Source organism: Pongo pygmaeus, chromosome 5 (genome assembly GCF_028885625.2).
Source record: "Pongo pygmaeus isolate AG05252 chromosome 5, NHGRI_mPonPyg2-v2.0_pri, whole genome shotgun sequence".
NCBI classification, from domain to species: domain Eukaryota; kingdom Metazoa; phylum Chordata; class Mammalia; order Primates; family Hominidae; genus Pongo; species Pongo pygmaeus.
The window spans coordinates 35,528,361-35,547,351 of NC_072378.2; the positions used below are offsets into that span (position 1 = coordinate 35,528,361).

At 45.1% G+C, this 18,991-nt stretch overlaps 1 long non-coding RNA gene across 1 annotated transcript in view; it reads right to left on the reverse strand.

Moving 5' to 3' along the window:
- Nucleotides 1-6,294: 6,294 nt before the first annotated feature.
- The window catches only part of LOC134739716 (uncharacterized), a 101,104-nt gene continuing 88,407 nt past the window's right edge, over nucleotides 6,295-18,991 (reverse strand). The window contains exon 5 of the long non-coding RNA XR_010126694.1: nucleotides 6,295-6,869. This is a non-coding gene — a long non-coding RNA (uncharacterized LOC134739716). The remainder of the gene's footprint in view (nucleotides 6,870-18,991) is intronic.

The following is an 18,991-nucleotide window of genomic DNA, read 5'->3' on the forward strand; positions in this document are numbered from 1 at the left end:
TATCAATATCCCTTACGAGTGTGGTGCAGTTGTTGCCATTGATGAACCAACACTGACACATCACAATCACCCAAAGTACATCATTTACGTGAGGGTTCTCTCTTGGTGTTGTACATTCTGTGAGTTTGGACAAATGTATAATGATGTGTATCCATCATTATAGTGTCCTACAGAGTTTTCACTGCCCTAAAAATCCTCTGTGCTCTGCCTATTCATCACCCTTCCCCACTCCATCTTTAAATTGGCATTGGCAAAGTTTTTTTAAAAATTTTTTTCAATTGTCTATATATTTTTTTGAGATGGAGTCTTGTTCTATCACCCAGGCTGGAGTGCAGTGGTATGATCTCAGCTCACTGCAGCCCCTGTCTCCCGGGTTCAAGTGATTCTCCTGCCTCAGCCTCCTGAGTAGCTGGGATTACAGGCACCCACCACCATGCCCGGCTAATTTTTATATTTTTAGTAAAGACGGGGGTCTCACCATGTTGGCCAGGCTGGTCTCGAACTCCTGACTTCAAATCATCCACCCACCTCGGCCTCTCAGAGTGCTGAGATTACAGGCATGAGCCACCGCATCCGGCCGGGCAAAGTTGTTTATAATAATCCCTTACAATATCCTCCTATTACTTGTAAAATCTGTCGTTAAGTCACTTCTCCTGTTTCTGATATTCTTTATTTGTGTTTTTTCTCTTTTTTCCTGATCCATGCCTAGAGGTTGATCAATATGATCTTTTCAAAGAACTAGCTTCTGGTGTCATTGATTTTCTCCATTGTTTTTCAGTATTCTAGTTCATTAATTTCTGTTTTGATCTTCATTATTTCCTTTCTTCTGCTTCCTTTGGGTTTCATTTGCTCTTCTTTTTCTCATTTCTTAAGGTAGAGGCTGAAGTTATTGACTTGAAACCTTTCAATTGCTGATTTAGTGGCACTCACAAATTTGGATATATTGGGTTTCCATTTTCATTCCATTCAAAATACATTCTGATCCCTCCTGCCTTTTCTGACTGATAGGTTATTAAGAAGTGCCTTATCTAGTTTCCAAATATTTGGAGATTTTTCTAAGACTCTTTCTATTATTCACTATTTATAACTTAATTCCATTGTGGTGAGATAACTTTTTTATTATGACTTGAATCCTTTCAAATGTTTGAGACTTGTTTTATGGCCCAGAATATGGCCTATTTTGTTAAATGTTCCTTGCACATGTGAAAAGAATGTGCATTCTGCTGTTGTTGGATGGAGTGTTCTATAAGTGTCAACTAGGTCAAGTCGATTGATGGGGTTATTCAAATCCTCTATACACTTGCTTATTTTCTACCTAATTATCATTTATTAAGAGGGAGTAGTGAAATCTCTGATTATAATTATGATTTTTCTATTTGTCTTTGCAGCTCTATCCATTTTTGCTTCATGTATTTTGAAGCTCTGTTATTAGGTGCATAAACTTTTAGAATTTTGATGTATTGACTTATAATTATGAAATGATATTTATACTTGGTAATATTCTTTGATCTAAAATCTTCATCTGATACTCATATAGCCATCGTATCTTTTGATTAATGTTAGCTTGGCATATCTTTTTCCATCCTCCTTTTGCATTTTAACATATTGTGTCTCTATATTGTATTTCTTATAAGCATTATACAATGTCTTGCTTTTTAATCCAATCTGACAATCTCTGCCTATTAATTAGAACATTTCGACCACTTACTTTTGTTTCTCACCTCAAAGAAATATGTGGGTTGTTTTGTTTTAATTGTGGTAAAATATATATAACATAAAATTTATCATCTTAACCATTTTAAGTATTCAGTACAGTAATGTTAACTGTACTGTACAACTATATTCACATTGTTGTGCAACCAATCTCTAGAACTTTTTCATCTTGCAAAATTGAGACTCTTTGCCCATTAAACAACAACTCCCCATTTCCCTCCTCTCCAACTCCTGGCAACCACCATTCTACTTTCTGTTTCTATGAGTTTGGCTGCTCTAGATACCTTGTATAAGTGGAATCCTACAGTATAGACCATTTACTTATAATGTGATTATTGACAGGTTAAGTTTAAGCCTATCAGCTTCTTTTTGTTCTATATTTGTTCCATTTCTTTTTTGTTTCTTTCTTTTCTCTTTTTCTCCCTTCTTTTGGATTGATTTTTTTTAATAATTTCACTTTATTTTCTTTGTTGGGTTAGTAGCTATAATTCTTTGTTTTGTTATTTTAGTGGTTGCTTCAGGGTTTATGGCTTGTATATCTTATCACAGTCTGCCTTCACCACTTTACATATACGAATTTTAATATACTTCCATTTCTCCTCTCCTGACCTTTCTGCTTTCATTATCTTATCATACTTTTTACTTATTCATATGTTATAAACCATACAATACATCATATTTTTTTATTTAAGCAGTCAATTATCATGGAAAGAAATATAGTTTTTTCTAAATCTTACATATTTGCCCATGTATTTACCTTTATTCCTTTGGGTAGATCCATGTTTCAATCTGGTATCATTTTCCTTCCGCTTTAAGGATTTTCTTTAACATTTCTTGTCTGTTTGTTTGAAACAGGGGCTTGCTCTGTCACCCAGGCTGGAGTGCAGTGACATGATCACGGCTAACTGCAGCCTTCACTTCTTGGGCTCAGGCAATCTTCCTGCCTCAGCCTCCTGAGTAGCTGGGACTACAGGTATGTGCCACCACACCCAGCTAATTTTTAAATTTTTTGTAGCGACGGGGTCTAATCTTGTGGCCCAGGCTGGTCTTGAACTCTTGGGCTCAAAAGATCCTTTCATCTCAGCCTCCCAAGGTGTTGGGATTGCAGGTGTGAGCTACCGCATCCAGCCTAACTTTTTATAGTACAGTTTTGCCATTGATGATTTTTTTTCAACTTTTGCGTATCTAAAAAGGTCTCTATTATAGCTTCATTTTTGAAGATACTTCTGCTGATACAGGATTCAGATTGACAGATTTTTTTTTCTTTCAGCATTTAAAATATCTTGCTGGACTGTTTTCTCACTTGCCCTATTTCCAGCAGGAAATCTGCTGCTATCCTTATATTTGTGCCTTTATATGTAATATGTCTTTTTTTCTCTGGCTGCTTCTAAGATTTTCTCTTTATTACATATATTGAGCGATTTGATTATATGTGCATTGGTGTAATTTTCTTCAGATTTCTTTTGCTGGGGCTCATTGAGCTTCTTGGATTTGTGGGTTTATAGTTTTCATAAAATGTAGAAAATTTTTGAGCGTTACTTCTTCAAATATTTTTTCTGTACTCCCTGTTTTTCAGGGACTCCAATTACATGTAATGAGGCTGCTTGAAGTTGTCCTGTAGCTCACTGATGCTCTTTTTATTTTTTAAGCTTCTTTTTTCTCTGTATGTTTAATTTGGAATAGCTTCTTTTGTTGTGTCTTTCTAATAACTAAAATTTTCCTCTGCTACATCTAGTCTGCTTTCAACCTCAGCCAATGTAATTTTCGTCTTACTCATCGTAGTTTTCATGTTACTAATTGTAGTTTTCATCTCAAAAGTTCATTTTGCATCGTTTAAATATTATGCATGTTTTTGAACATATGGAATACAGCCATAATAATTGTTTTAACATACTCATCTGTTAATTCTAACATCTTTGTCAGTTTTGGGTCAATTTTATTTTTTATTTTATTTTTATTTATTATTATTTTTTGAGACAGAGTCTCACTCTGTCCCCCAGGCTGGAGTACAGTGGCGTGATGTCGGCTCACTGCAACCTCCACCTCCCGAGTTCAAGCAATTCTCTTGCCTCAGCCTCCATAGTAGCTGGGACTACAGGCGTGTGCCACCACGCCCGGCTAATTTTTCGTAATTTTAGTAGAAACAGGGTTTTACCATGTTAGCCAGGATGGTCTCAATCTCCTGACCTCGTGATCTGCCCACCTCGGCCTCCCAAACTGCTGGGATTAGAGGCGTGAGCCACCGTGCCCAGCCAGTTCTGGGTCAATTTTAATTGATTGGTCTTTCTTCTCATTATAGGTTATATTTTGCATGCCTGGTATTCTTTCATTAGATGCCTAATATGAATTTTACCTGTTAAGTACAGGATATTTTGGTATTTCTATAATATTCTTGAGCTTTGTTATAGGATTGTTATAGGATTCGATTAGGTTACTTGGCAACAGTTTGATTCTTTTGGTCTTTCTTTTAAGAGTTACTAGGTGGGAGCCGGGTGCGGTGGCTCACACCTGTAATCTCAGCACTGTGGGAGGCCAAGGAGGGCGGATCACGAGGTCAGGAGATCAAGACCATCCTGTCTAACATGGTGAAACCCCATCTCTACTAAAAATACAAAAAAATTAGCTGGGCGTGGTGGTGGGCGCCTGTAGTCCCAGCTACTCGGGAGGCTGAGGCAGGAGAATGGCATGAACCCGGGAGGTGGAGGTTGCAGTGAGCCAAGATCGTGCCATTGCACTCCGTCTCAAAAAATATATACATATATTTATTAGGTGGGAGCCAGGCGAGTTGGATCATGCCTATAATCCCATCACTTTGAACATTTTGGGAGAATAAGGCGGGAGGATCACTTGAGCCCAGGATTTCAAGACTAGCCTGGGTAACATAGTGAGACTCCATCTCTATTTAAAAATATAAAAATCAGCCAGGCAAAGTGGTGTGGGCTTATAGTCTTAGCTACTCAGGAGCCTGAGGTGGGATGATTGCTTGAGCACAGGAGGTTGAGGCTGCAGTGAGCCAAGATTGTGCCACTACACACCAGCCTGGGTGACAGAGTGAGACCCTGTTTCCAAAAAAATTAAAAAGCGTTATTAGGTGGGACCAAAGCAGTGTTTTGTGTTGGGGTAATTATTCCTCAATACCAAGGCAATACCCTTTTGAGTATTTTACCCATGCCTCATGAATTATGAAGTTTTCCAGTCTGGCTGGTGGAAACACTCTTCCCACCTCTGTGTGAACACATAACATTGCTCTCCATCCTCTTAGAAGGTTCTCTCCCTATCCTTGGGTAGTTTTCTCACCCTATGGGTCAATAATGTCAAATACTTGGGGGAGACCCTCTGCACATCTCCAGGCCTCTGTGTAGCTCTCTCCTGTCTAGCATTCTGTCCTGAAAACTCTAGCTACCTTGGTATCCTTTTAGCTCTGTCTCTTCAACTCAGAATTGGCTGAGACGTGCCTGGTTTTCTCTCCCTCTACCACAGCCTGGAAGCCTCCATAAAGCACTAAGCTGTAGGGCAGTTGTGGGGCTTACCTTGTTTTTCCATCTCTCAGTAAATGTCCTTTCTTGCCTGAAACAGTCTTGAAAACCAACTTACCCTCTTCTTTCCTTCCTTCTTCCTTCCTTCTCCCTTTCTTCCCATTCCCTCCCTCTCTCATCTCTCTCATTCTTTCCTTATTTCCCTCCCTCACTTCCTCCTTTCCTCCATCCTTCTTTGTTTCATTTTAGGAAGGAGAGGAAATCCAGTCACTATTGCTCCATCTTGGCTAGGAGCAAAATTCCTTTCTGTTCAAATTCTTTCTTATCCTTTGTTACAACTATAATAGTGCTGGGCACATGGTTGGTTCATTGATTGAATGCTTCTTGAGTGCATTCATCTTTTAAGTAATAATATCCAAGTAAAAATTTGTTTAGAAATTCAATTGTAGGGCCAGGTGCTGTGCCTCACGCCTATAATCCCAGCACTTTGGGCGGCTGAGGTGGGTGGATCATTTGAGGTCAGGAGTTCGAGACCAGCCTGGCCAACATGGTGAAACCCTATCTCTATCTCTATTAAAAATACAAAAATTAGCCAGGCATGGTGGCGCGTGCCTGTAGTCCCAGCTACTTGGGAGACTGAGAGAGGAGAATTGCTTGAATGCGGAAGGCAGAGGTTGCAGTGAACCGAGATCATGCCACTGCACTCCAGCCTGGGTGACAGAGCGAGACTCCATCTCAAAAAACAAACAAACACACACACAAAAACAGAAACAAAAAAGAATGATTGAATGGGTAGGATACTTTTTGTTTGTTTGTTTGTTTTTTTAAGATGGAGTCTCCCTCTGTTATCCAGGCTAGAATGCAATAATGTGATCTTGGCTCACTGCAACCTCCGCCTCCCGGGTTCAAGCAGTTCTGCCTCAGCCTCCAGAGTAGCTGGGACTACAGGTGCCCACCTCCATGCTTGGCTAATTTTTAATAGAGACAAGCTTTCACTATGTTGGCCAGGCTGGTCTCCAACTCCTAACTTCAAGAGATCTGCCCGCCTCAGCCTCCCAAAGTGCTGGGATTATACGCGTAAACCACCGCACCTGGCCTAGAATACTTTTTGTTTCACCAAACAATGTAATTTTATTTCAATAACATCTCTATCTGATGTTCCTCTTTCCATTTTATAAATTGAAGCTCTAGTTCTAATAGACTCAAGTCCCTTCTGGTCTCTTTACAGTGTGCACTGTTGGCCCTCACTTTGTAACATTTTTTGTCAGAGGAGGTTAACACAAATCAATAGTTCTTCCTCTACAAGAGAGGCTGACATTCTGATTTGGAAATCTTCATTGAAGAAATTTGGCTTATACTCTTGGAAACTTCAGGCTTGCATAACACTTTGACTTCTAGCTTAATTCTTGTGGAATCTTGGGGTTCAGGCCCTTCTCCTCAAGTTCTTTCTGTGGCCCAACCAAATCTTGTGCATCCTTCCAGCCCAGCATAAGCCTTCCTTCGTCTGTGACGCCTACTGCCACAGTGATCTTGTCCTTCTATCTGCTCCTTGGAACTTCATTGTCTTTTCCACTCACTTGGTGCCTAATCGACCGTGCTGCCTTGTCATACCCTTTGTGTTTAGTCAGAGCATCTGTTTCAACCAGTTGTAACCACCTTCAGACGGGAGGCCCACAGTGCCTAAAACAGTAATAATAATAATAGTAATAACCAGCATTTATTGAGTATTTACCATGTGCCAGGCCCTATTCTAAGAGCTTGTTATGGATGACTTCAGTTAACCTTCACCCCATTCAAAGGGGTTAGTGCTGTTACAATCCCACTTTCCAGATAAGGAAGCAGAAGACCAGGGCAGCTGGGTCACTTGCCCGGGGTACCTAGCAGAGCCAGGATTTAAACTCAAGCACTCTGAGACCAGAGCCTGAGCCACCCTCAACCCCTACACTCTGCCGTGGCACTGGGGGTGCAGTAGTTGCTCAATACAGCTTTGCTGAATGAATGAAAACATGGAGGCTTGGCCTGTGCAGGAGAGAAACCTCCAGAGGAGGCCCTGTTCTGTTACTCTTACAGCTTTGCTGTTTGCCATCACTACTTGCACATCATTGCCATTGTTTCAGGAGCAAGATCCTGTGTGGTCCAGGAGGGAAAAGAGGTTAGGAAGTGAGATGCCCACACCCCTCTCCTGCCTTCCTCCCTTGCAGGTTGGGCAGAGAGCAAGTTGGGGCAGCTCTTCTTCCTGCCACCGCTTGCTCTCAGAGCTAGCCAGCAACCTGAAGCAGGGAGAGGTGGAAAGGAAGGCATGGGGGGCAGCAACAGCCTCAGGATCACTGGTTCCTGGGGCCCTTGCCTCCCGAGGCTCAGTCAACCGGATGTTCCTTTAGCTTGCCGGAATTTGGCCGGATTTACAGAGATAAGATCAATCTGACCCTTAATTCCTTAAATGTAATTTATGGGCTTGCCTCCTGTGTGCTACAACACGTCTGGCTATCCAAAATCTGGTAATTATTTATGTAAACACAGGATCCTGCCTTTGTGGATTATAATTGGACTTGAACAGCAAGAAGCAGGGACTTACACTGTTGGGGCTGCACTGAAACTCTTCTTTTGAAAACACTCACCTGAGCCTTTGAAATCTTCCCTGTGGTTCATGGATGGCTTTAACCAGACCAAAAAAACTTTTTTCTTCCTCCTCCTGCAGGCCTGGGCAAATTTGTTCCCAAACACCACCAGGCTTTCTAGGTCCTCTCAGATGATGGGCTGAAGATACCCCGTCATCTGCGCTGGACTGAGAGGACAGGTGCCCTGGGAGGGAGCCTCCATGGATCTCCTCACTGTCTGTTGGGACATGAATTTTTATACCCCCTCTAAGAAGAAACAGGATTAGGAATTTTATGCTGTTTGGAAAAGAGGAGAGGTGGCTGGCACAAGAGAAAGATCTTTGTTTTTTATTCATGCTATTCCCCAGGAGCCTTTGCTGTACATACACACACAAGAGCCAGGAGGATTAGAGGAAAGAAAATGAGCTGATTGAACCAGATGGTTCAGGAAGCACTCCCAGGAGGCTGCTGGGATGGATGAATCTGCATCTTTAAAAAACATTAATTTCTGAAAGGCCCAAATTGTTTCCTAAATTACTACACTGAACTCCTGCCTTTCATCTATTTTTATGGCACCTCTCTGGTTGAAGGCAGGAGCTCCTGCTTTCTGACAAACCGACTTTGGAGAAATTCCTCATCCTTGGTGCAGCTGGTAAGGAATTGTTTTCCTGAAGGAAAAAGGAATCCTTAAGAATCAAAGTGCTTTGAAAAACAGATTTAGGCAGAAACAACCACCCCTGGGTGATCTAAACAAGCTACCAAGTTCTAATGCCAGCTGAGACACTCATTTCCTCAGTGGCTGGGGGCAAACCACTTAACCTCAGTTTCCCCATCTGTAAAATGGGGTTAATAATGCTTACCTGCTGCAGGAGTGCTGTGAGGTTTTAATTGGGTAATGGCTGTGGAGCCCTTTGATGTAGTAAGTTTTATTAACTTGCAAGGGATTCCCTGAGGCCAGAAAAAGCAGTTAAACCCAAGAGAGAGAAGAAAGGCACTGAAATGAAAGCAAAGCTCAGCTAAGCGTTTCACCTCCAGCTCCAATTTCAGGAGTGCAGAGTCCAGCTGCTCCACTGTGAGTGGAAAGCAGTGGCCGGGGCTGGGGACTGTCTGAATAGCATCTGGGAAGGGAAAGCTTCAGGGTCATCTCCGAGGGAGCTTGGCTTTCAGATTGTGAAGGGTGAAGGTAAGCAAGTAGTCTTGCTTGATCAAGCCAGGATCATTCTCTGGACCCACTGAGGTTCTTTGCTAAGAACCTTCTCCAGTGAAAGAATTATTTTGCTATTAATCCAAGGTCCTTGTAATTGAATTTAGAAACCCCTAGCCTCTGGCCTCCCGTTTCCCAACAATTAAATAGGGAACTGGCCTCTAGCCAGGGTTGCTGACCAGAGAAGAATTGGAAGGACGGCACCAACCAAAGGTCAGAAAACTGCGGCGTTTTCCAAGCTCCACCATTCATAGCTAGGCAGACCAACCTAGACTGCTCGGCCAGCTCTGTGCTTCAGTTTCCCACTCCATAAAATTCATTGTCGTTAAGGCCCAAATAATTAAGATTTGGAATGTGAAATGCACCAAAATGATGAAGAACAAACCCATACTCGCCCTTCAGTAAGTTAAAAAAATCAATTATTTGAATAATTTTACCCCAAGCCAACTCATTCAGCATAAGAGACCCCATGCTCCTCTTCCTCCTTTCTAATTTTGTTGGGTGCCCACCACACAGCCACAGTCATTCAGCATCAGCTACATGAACACAGCCCAGGAGGGTGATCAACTTGTCCTGATTTGCCTAGATTATCCTCATTTTAGCTCTGAAAATCTTCATGTTCCAGGAGCCCCTCCTAATCTCAGGCAAACAGGGATGGTTGGTCACCCTAACATGTCCTTGGGCTGGTTGGAAAGTGCTGGGTACAGTTCCTGTCAAGCAGCTATTGACCTACCATGGGCATATCTTAGGAAAAGGGGCACTGTGGTGTGGCAGAGGTGAGGGAGTCCTATGATCCAGACTGTCATTCCTGGCTCTGCCTCTCTCTATTGACTTCAGATCAGACCCGTGGCCTCAGTTTCCTCACCTGCAAAGGGAGGCAGTGTGACATGATGCCTTTTCACCTTTCCTCCAGGAGACATGGCTGCAAAGACATGCCCATCAACTTGCCCAGCTCCAGGGGGGATGCTGTGTGCTTTGCAATGAGTGGCAAAACACAGCGTGGGGACACACTGGGGACCAAAGTCCATCCCTGCTTGTGGGATTCAGCTCCTTGGTGCCCACTGACTCCTTTAATACCCTTTCTTTGTGAGAAGGAAGCACATGGCTGGGAACGTGTTAGCCCTCAACTAACCAGTTGAGTGATGTACATATGTCTTTAGATCACTTTCCTTCCTAAAATGAGCACATTATATTCCTGAGATCTGAAACTTGACCTTTCCAAGACTGTGTTCAAGTTTGGCAAAATGAGCGCTGAGTCCAAAAATTAAAGCAATTTAAAAGACCCACTATTTCCCTTATCATAATTTAGGCTACATATTTTTGGTATGGTTTTCTACTCCTGTATTTTATTTTACAATATAAAGAAAAATACCTGCTGTAAAAGAAGTAAAATTCTATAAATTATACCTATGTTTTGTCTTCATTGTCCAGATTCTCCAGCCAGCCCATTGCTTGGATATACCCTTTGTTTGATCCATGTAGACAGAGGAGATAATCAGGGTTGGGATTGTGTTGATGGAGGTGGCTTTCTTTGGGGGGTTGATTCTTTTAGAAATGCCCTTGATATGCGCTTATCTTAATGAAAACAGTCTTCTCGTGACAGACCGGAACCTGGCTTTTATAGCATTAAAAAAAGTAATTTACATTAAGAAATGGGAAACAATGATTGAATCAAAGCCACCCTGAGCAGCTTCCCCCTGCTCTGCCCCATCTGAAAACAGCCGTTTCCATTTCACCGCTGAGCTCAGCCTGCCTGCTCCAGACGTCCAGACCTCGCACTCTATAAATTGTCTCTGCCCTTGCCCCGGAGTTGCTGACTATATGTATTTTTGGGCCCAGCATTAATTCCCTCATCCTTGGCTGGTGACATTAAGATTTGTAACTGATAGAACGTGTTTTTAATGTATTTCCTGCAGGTTACTATTAAAGAAATCTAATTCTTCTGAACTTGCAAAAGGTTCTGCTGCAATTAAAAAAAAAAAAAAAAAAAAAAGGTATTACGGGAAGAATTTCCCCGAAGCTTCCAGATGGACTGGGCAGCCAGAGGGGTCTGGGGCTCTGGAATTCTCTGCTTAGCTCTGCCACTCACTCTTCCTCCTCCTGCCCAGTCTGTTCTCTCTCTGTACCTTAGTATTCCTGGGTATGAAATGAGGATAAATATTTGTCTATGAGATGAAGGTGTTGTAAGGATTAATTGGTTGGTGCTTCGGGAAGCCTTTGAAGATGAAAGACGCTCTCTGCAGATGCTAAGTAAACTCACAACGTGTCTGGTTTTAATGAGCCAGGTGAAGCCAGTGGGGATGGCTGGAGATTAACTGTGCCTAGTCCAGAGCCTGCCTGCATGGGCTGGACTGAAAACAGGGTGGAGCTCCCCGCTAGTCCCCTGCGTTTGATCCCATCACTGTTTCCCCTGACTCCTGGCACAGAGCCTGGCACATTGGTTCTCTAGAAATATATGCAGAAGGTAGTGAGTTAGAATTTAACCTAGCCTCTCATATCGCAGAGAGCAGGGCTTCAGACTTCCTAAATTATGCTTATTGCCTCTCATTCTAGCACATGGCTTGGGCAAGTTACTTAACCTCTAAAATCTCAGTGCCTCATTTGCCAATGGGGATAGTCACAGTCCCCATCTCGAAGGTCTGTGGTGAGGATTTGTCATAAACATGGCTAACAGCAATTGAGCACTTGCTTTATGTCAAACACAGGTTCTAAGCATTTTACGCTCATGAACTCAATAAACTCTCACGCAGCAATCCCACCAGGGAGGGACTGTTATCCCTATTCTACAAATGGCAAAACTGAGGCAGAGAGAGATTACTTGGTAGCTTACCCAAGGCCTGAGTTCTTCAGTGTTAGCTACACCACTGCTCACAAAGTGCAATACTGCCTGTTATGCTTAACAGAGTGCTGGACACATCATAAGTGCACAACAAACAAGTTGCTTGAGGGGTTCTCAGACGGCCTGATTTGCCCAGCCAGGAATATAGGAGCTAGGAGAGAAGGGACCAGAGTAGACAGAGACAGGGGCCCCAAGCTGGGGGAAGTCACCAGGTCCGTGTGCAACAAGCCAATGTGCAGGTTTTAAAAGGTGTAAGTCTGGGCCTGCTCAGGGTGACCACATTTGGGACCCACGATACTTTGTCAAAAAATTTTCCTACCAAATCATGGTACCTCAAAGACAATCTGAGCTATGAGGTTTGAATGCTGACCTATGGGAACTCCTGGGATTGTGCCATGGCTTATGGTGGAGGATCGTGCTGTATGCAGTGTTGCTATTCCAGGTAATTAACAAACCAAGGATCAGAATGAATCAACATACATTAAGACTCTGGCCCAAGCAGTCCTCTGCATCCACCTGAAGAGCCAGAAGGGAGACTGAGACCCACAGAAGAATGATTTCATACTCCAGCACTGTGACATCACAACCCAGGCTCTGACATAGGAAGGGAACCAGCTGAAACGTGGGTTGGGGGAAGCCTCTGGTCAGAACAGAAATATCTTCAGTAACTGCTGCTGGTGATAGAAGGGGAAATGGAATTTTGTTTAAATATTATGTTGTTTTGAAAAGTCTGACTAATGTGAAAGTCCCTATTTAAAAAGGAGTTGACTCTACATTGAAATTGGTTGGTGTTTCCACACCCACATGTTGACTAAGGCCTTGAAAAACAAACTTCCTGGTAGATCCTGATGCAAATCACCTGGGAGCAAATGCTTCAAGGTACAATCTGTGAGCTGTGAGCAGATGGGCCTAGCCAAGAAAAATCCTGGGTCTGTGTTTATGAAAAGGCAAACAGATCCCAAAAGGAGGCCCAAGCCCTAGCTGGCTTTGGGCACTGGCCCTCCAGGAAGGAACACACAGATTGGAAGGAGGCCCTAGCACACATCTCTGGGACCCCATTGAGCCCCTATTTCAGAACCCCTCTCAGAAACACAGAGAATGGGGGAAGAGGGAGGGCCACATGGAGACTTCTCTTACTGAGCATAAATGTGTGTCATTCACTGAATCTTTAGCACAGCCCCATGAAGCATGTGCATATTACTATCACAATGTCCATTTTCCTGATGTAGAAATAGGCTTAGGGAGTTTTAAGCAGTGTGACCTATGTCCCAGTTTGCCCCAAAGAGTTTTGATTTATGCTGTTGTTTCAGCATAACTGGTAATAATAGCCTTTCCCTTCATTCTCATAAGGGCCCTATTTGGACATTCTAGGTTAAGTGACTTGCCCAAATTCACCCCACTAGTGAGTGGCAGAATTGGGATTCAAATCCTGGTTTTCCTCTGCTCAGAAAGCAGACCCCAGGGCAATTTCTCCTCATTCACAATAACAAAGGTGGTTCAGGGGCATGATTTCCAAAGTCTCAGCAGCCCTTTGGGAGCTGAGTGCCTGCTCTCCTCCTCTCTTTCACTGAGGGCCTCTCTAAGCCTGTCTGATTGTCTCTCCGTGCAGGAAGGAGCCTAATGGGTGGTGTCAGTGCTCAGCAGACAAACCACACATGTTCACCAGCACCCCACCTTGCTATGTTTGTTTTGTCTGCTGAGCACGTTTCTACCAGCTCCTCCACAATAAAAATGCAAGATGGGGCTTCCCCATTTGGGCCACCAGCCCAGCTCCCGAGCCCTAGCCTCGGCCAGCACCACTTCACCCGACTGAGTAGACCCCTTTCCTTGGAAGACTGCCCTGGGGCCGGTCCTCAGCTGTCCGGACTTCCATGGCCTCTGTTTCTCTAACACTTGCCTTGAGACACAGTGAGGATTTGTCTGTTGTCCCAAGTTCCTCTGCAACTATTTATGTTTTAGGACCACAGAACTGGTCCAATCCAAGCTCATTTTTCTGGTGAAGAAACTCAGGTCCAGAGACATCAAATGACTTGCCCAAGAGCACACAGCTGAAAGTTGAAGGCAAAAAACCAGGTCTCCTGACTCTGAGGCTAGTTTCAAGCTGTGTTAGTTCTCACTTTGGCCTGAGACCGCTTGGTAGGGGGAGACCTCCAATATACACCTGGAGAAGGCCTTTACATGACGATGCTTGGATGCCAGAGGCCAAGATTTGTCTGCGTGAAACGTCCCTCAGCCCAGTTGCTAATATTTCAGGATTAGCACCAGGGCCTTCATTCAACCACCCACTGAATCCACGCACCTGCCTCTGTGCCAGGTGGTTATGCACAAACACCTCCAAGCAAAACAAATCACTACTCCTGAGGTGGCCCTCTGTCTTCAGACAACTGGCTGCTAGAGATCCCTCTGATCATTGAGTGGGAGATGCTTTCACCCAATCCAGGGCAAGTTTGGGGCCCTTTCTTCACACCCTTAAAGTTGAAGATTCATAACTACCACCCTTTTGATTGTTCCTCACGTGATGTTGTTTTGGAATATGCATTTGGAGTGCAGACTAGGTGGTCAGACCTGAGATTGAAGCCTATCTCTGCCTTTTATCTGCTGTGTGGCTTTAGGCAAGTGACTTAACCTCTCTGAACTTCAGTTTACTCACCAGAAATATGATGAGATCATGCTTAGTGTTTACTTCATTGGGTTTTGTGAGGATCACAAAATGATGAGATTATCTACATTACTGGCTAGCTCCAGGATCTGGCACAGTAAGCACTTATAAAGGGTAACAATTAATATTCTTACTTTTTTTATATATAGACAGCCTCTGTCACCCAGGCTGGAGTGCAGTGGTGCGATCATGGCTCACTGCAGCCTTGCCTTCCCAGGTTCAACAAAGCAGAGGCTCCCACCTCAGCTTCCTGAGTAGCTGGGACCACAGGCATATGCCACCATGCCTGGCTAATATTGTTTATTTTTTGTAGAGATGGGTCTCCCTGTATTGCCCAGGCCGATCTCAAACTCCTAGGCTCAAGTGATCCTCCCTTCTTGGCCTCTAAAGTGCTGGGATTACAGGTGTGAGCCATCACGCCAGGCCACTATTCTCACTTTTCCTCAACTTCATACTGTATTTCTCTAAATGCAGCACCAAAGTTTTTGTTTCTCTGGAAGCCATACCACATGACCAACTTTTATCACGAACTAAAACTTGTGTCCCTTTTTCACACATACAATTGCTAACACATTTCACCCCTAACATGTCCTCTCACAATTTTGTTTTGCTTCATTCTCCCCCCCGAGCTTGCAGTCCTTGGACTCTTTTCATCCTTTTAGAGGCTGCCTAGCTTTCTGGCCCATCAAGACTCTCTTCTGGATCAGAGATCTGGAGACCAGGGGAAGACGATAACCATGTGAAAACCACAAAGGCTCAGCCGTGTGAGGCTCTTGCCTGCATCTTTCTGCTTTCCCCCCTTGTGGGTCCTTAAAAGCCTGCCCAGCTGCCCAATGAGGTGACCCCTTAGAGCCTGTCTGGCTGTATTGATGTTCCGCAAGCAATTGTCTGCAGAGGAGCTCTTGTGCTCCTTTTGAAGTTCAGTGGAGTGAAGTGTAATCTAAGTGAGCTGGAACACATTTCGATAAAACAGCTTCCATGGCCAGGGCCTCCTTTAGGCAAAGCCATTAACATGGGAAGCGGAGCCGGGCTCAGCTGAGCTTTCCAGTCAGGATTCCCCAGGCCTTCCACTGGCTTTTGATCCAGGACATTAGGATTTTGGTGCTCAGAGGGATAGCTCAGTATAACTCCCTTATACACAGATGAGGAAACTGAGGCCCAGGGAGGGGAAGTAACTTGCCTGAGGTCACATAGCTGGTGAGGTACAGAACCAGTGTTGGGACACTTGTCCACACTGGCTAGACCCTCCCTGTGCTATATAGAATGGCAGATGGGCAGGGAGGAAAAAGATAGAAAGGACAATGCAAACATGGAAGGGTCATGTTCCCTCCCTGAAGGATGCCTGGTGGGCCTTGGTATCCACACACAGGCCAGACTGACTGAGGAGGGGAGGAAAACAGCATAAGTCTGATGAGTCCTCACAACTTTTTCAAAGCACATTTGAATTGTTGGTCTCAACTGAGTCCCATAACACCGGGGGAACTCATCAGGGCTGGTGTCTTGCTGATGGGGAGTCTACCAGAAAGGTGAATTGACCTGCCCAGGGTCTCAAAGAGTAGGTGGGATGCTTCCATGGGAGTGTTTTGCCCTGGAAAATGGCTTTAAAATCACTTGGGTAATATATGGGAAGTAACAGAATCAACTTTGTAAGGTTGTTGTGAGGATTAAATAAGTGCTTAGAATTGTGGCTCAGTAGGGCTGGCTTCTGTCATCACCATCATCACCGCCATCACTATCACCACTATCATTACCACCATCACCACCACCACAACCACCCCATCATCACCACCACCACTACTATCACCATCACAACCACCATCGCTACTACCACTATCATTACCACCATCATCACCATCACCACCACCACCATCCAACCATATCAACATCACCAACACCATCACCACCATCACAACCACCACCACCACCATCACAACCACCATCACCCCCACTACCACCACCATTATCATCACCATCACCACCACCAACATTACCAACGCATCACAACCACCACCACCACCATCACCATCACAACCACCACCACCACCATCACAACCACCACCACCACCATCACAACCACCATCACCCCCACTACCACCACCATTATCATCACCATCACCACCACCAACATTACCAACGCATCACAACCACCACCACCACCATCACCATCACAACCACCACCACCACCATCACCATCACAGCCACCACCACCACCATCACAACCATCACCACCACCATCACAACCACCATCACCCCCACTACCACCACCATTATCATCACCATCACCACCACCAACATTACCAACGCATCACAACCACCACCACCACCATCACCATCACAACCACCACCACCATCACCATCACAACCACCATCACCACCATCACAACCATCACCACCACCATCACAACCACCATCACCCCCACTACCACCACCATTATCATCACCATCACCACCACCAACATTACCAACGCATCACAACCACCACCACCACCATCACCATCACAACCACCACCACCATCACCATCACAACCACCACCACCACCATCACAACCACCATCACCCCCACTACCACCACCATTATCATCACCATCACCACCACCAACATTACCAACGCATCACAACCACCACCACCACCATCACCATCACAACCACCACCACCACCATCACCATCACAACCACCACCACCACCATCACAACCACCACCACCACCATCACCATCACAACCACCACCACCACCATCACAACCACCATCACCCCCACTACCACCACCATTATCATCACCATCACCACCACCATTACCAACGCATCACAACCACCACCACCATCACCAACACATCACAACCACCACCACCACCATCACCATCACAACCACCATCACCACCATCACAACCATCACCACTACCACCACCATTACCATAACCATCACCAGGACAGCTGTTGTTCTTACCCACCCTCAGGACTGATCCAGCTAGCAGGGCCTACCCTCCCTCCCTTCCCCTGGGAGAAAGGAAAGCTGCTCTAGCAAAAGGTGGCCTCATTGCTGAACTTCTTGCCCAGACTTCTAATCCACTGATCAGAGGACCTTAAGAGTACCCTATGGAAACTCTGGATCCATGGTGGCCCCCATAGTAGGGAAGGTCAGGCTGACATTCTGAGGTGCCCAGCCTGTGTTCTGGCTCTCTAGATACCCCTCTGAGCTTCCAGAGCCCCTGAGAAAGGGAAGCCATCCTGTCTTACATGTTCCCCCATCCTTGTTCTCCAGGGAGGCTTCTCAAGAGTAGAGGGCTGGAGAAGGGCTTTCCCTACTCCTGAATGCCAGCAGGTCCCCCAGAACAAGACATACGCCAGTCCCCCACCACCTGGGGAGTGAGTGGGGGCAGGAAGGCAGGGGGAGACCTGATCTTTCTCTTCAGCCTGGGAATCTCTGTGTGCTGCTCTCTGGCAGCAGATGGTTCTTCCTAACTATGTCTGACTCAGGCTGGTGTTAGAATGAGTTGGCCTTCCTAGGAATTGACAGGGTGAAGAGAGCCAGGGCCTGCTGGGGGCCCCAGGGGACCCTTTCCATAGACAGAAGCAGAACCTTCACAGTTCATCTTTTTGTGTGTTCTGTATTTGAATTCTTCTTAGCTTCATTCTAGTATCTTAGCTTTTTGAGGACAAAATTCAAGGACATTTTCTCTCTGTGAAACTCTTCATGGCAATGGTCAGCTGACTTTTCATTATGTATGCATAAATGGATGGATCAGTTCTGAGCTGGTACCTCGCTTTGCTGCATCCTAGCATCTCTCCCCCTACCCCTCCCTCCTTGAGTGAGCAACACATTTCAGACCTCATGCTGATCAGCAAAGGTACAGACAGAGAAGACAGAATCCCTCCCTCAAGGAACTCTCTCACAGTAAACATCACACCTCAGACCACGGGGTGGGTGCCACCAGAGGATGGTACAGGTGTGTGGAGGGAGCAAGAGGAGAGGGACCTGGTTTGACTGAGAACGTTATAGTCAGGGAAGGCTTCCTGGAGCAGGGGATGTCTGAGCAGAATCCTGCTGCAGGGCTCTGGGCCAGCAGGTATAGGGGTAGGGATTTGGAAGGATATTAAAGGCATCCCAGGCCACAGGGTCACCTAAGCCAAGATGCAGAGGCACCAAAGAACAGACAAGCCGGGGCCACTAGGAGATGAGCAAGCGGAACATGGGGTGTGAGGGGGTAGGGACAGTGATGGGTGGAGATGGGAGCAAGGCTTCATGTGACAGCTCATTCTGATGGCAGAAGCATCCTTAGTGGAGGCTCATGTTTGTTCAGTCTCTCAATCAAAGCAGCAACATGGTAGGGGCGGGTGGAGGGTGGTGGTCTTTCAAGCCTAGGGCTGAATCCTGGCTCTGTCCCTTGGGGGCTGTATGATGTGGGCAAGGCACTTAACCTCTGTGAACGTTGGCCTCCTCTTCTGGAAACACAGGGATAATGGTCCCTTCCTTGGAGAGTTACTTGGAGAATTCACGAAAGCCCC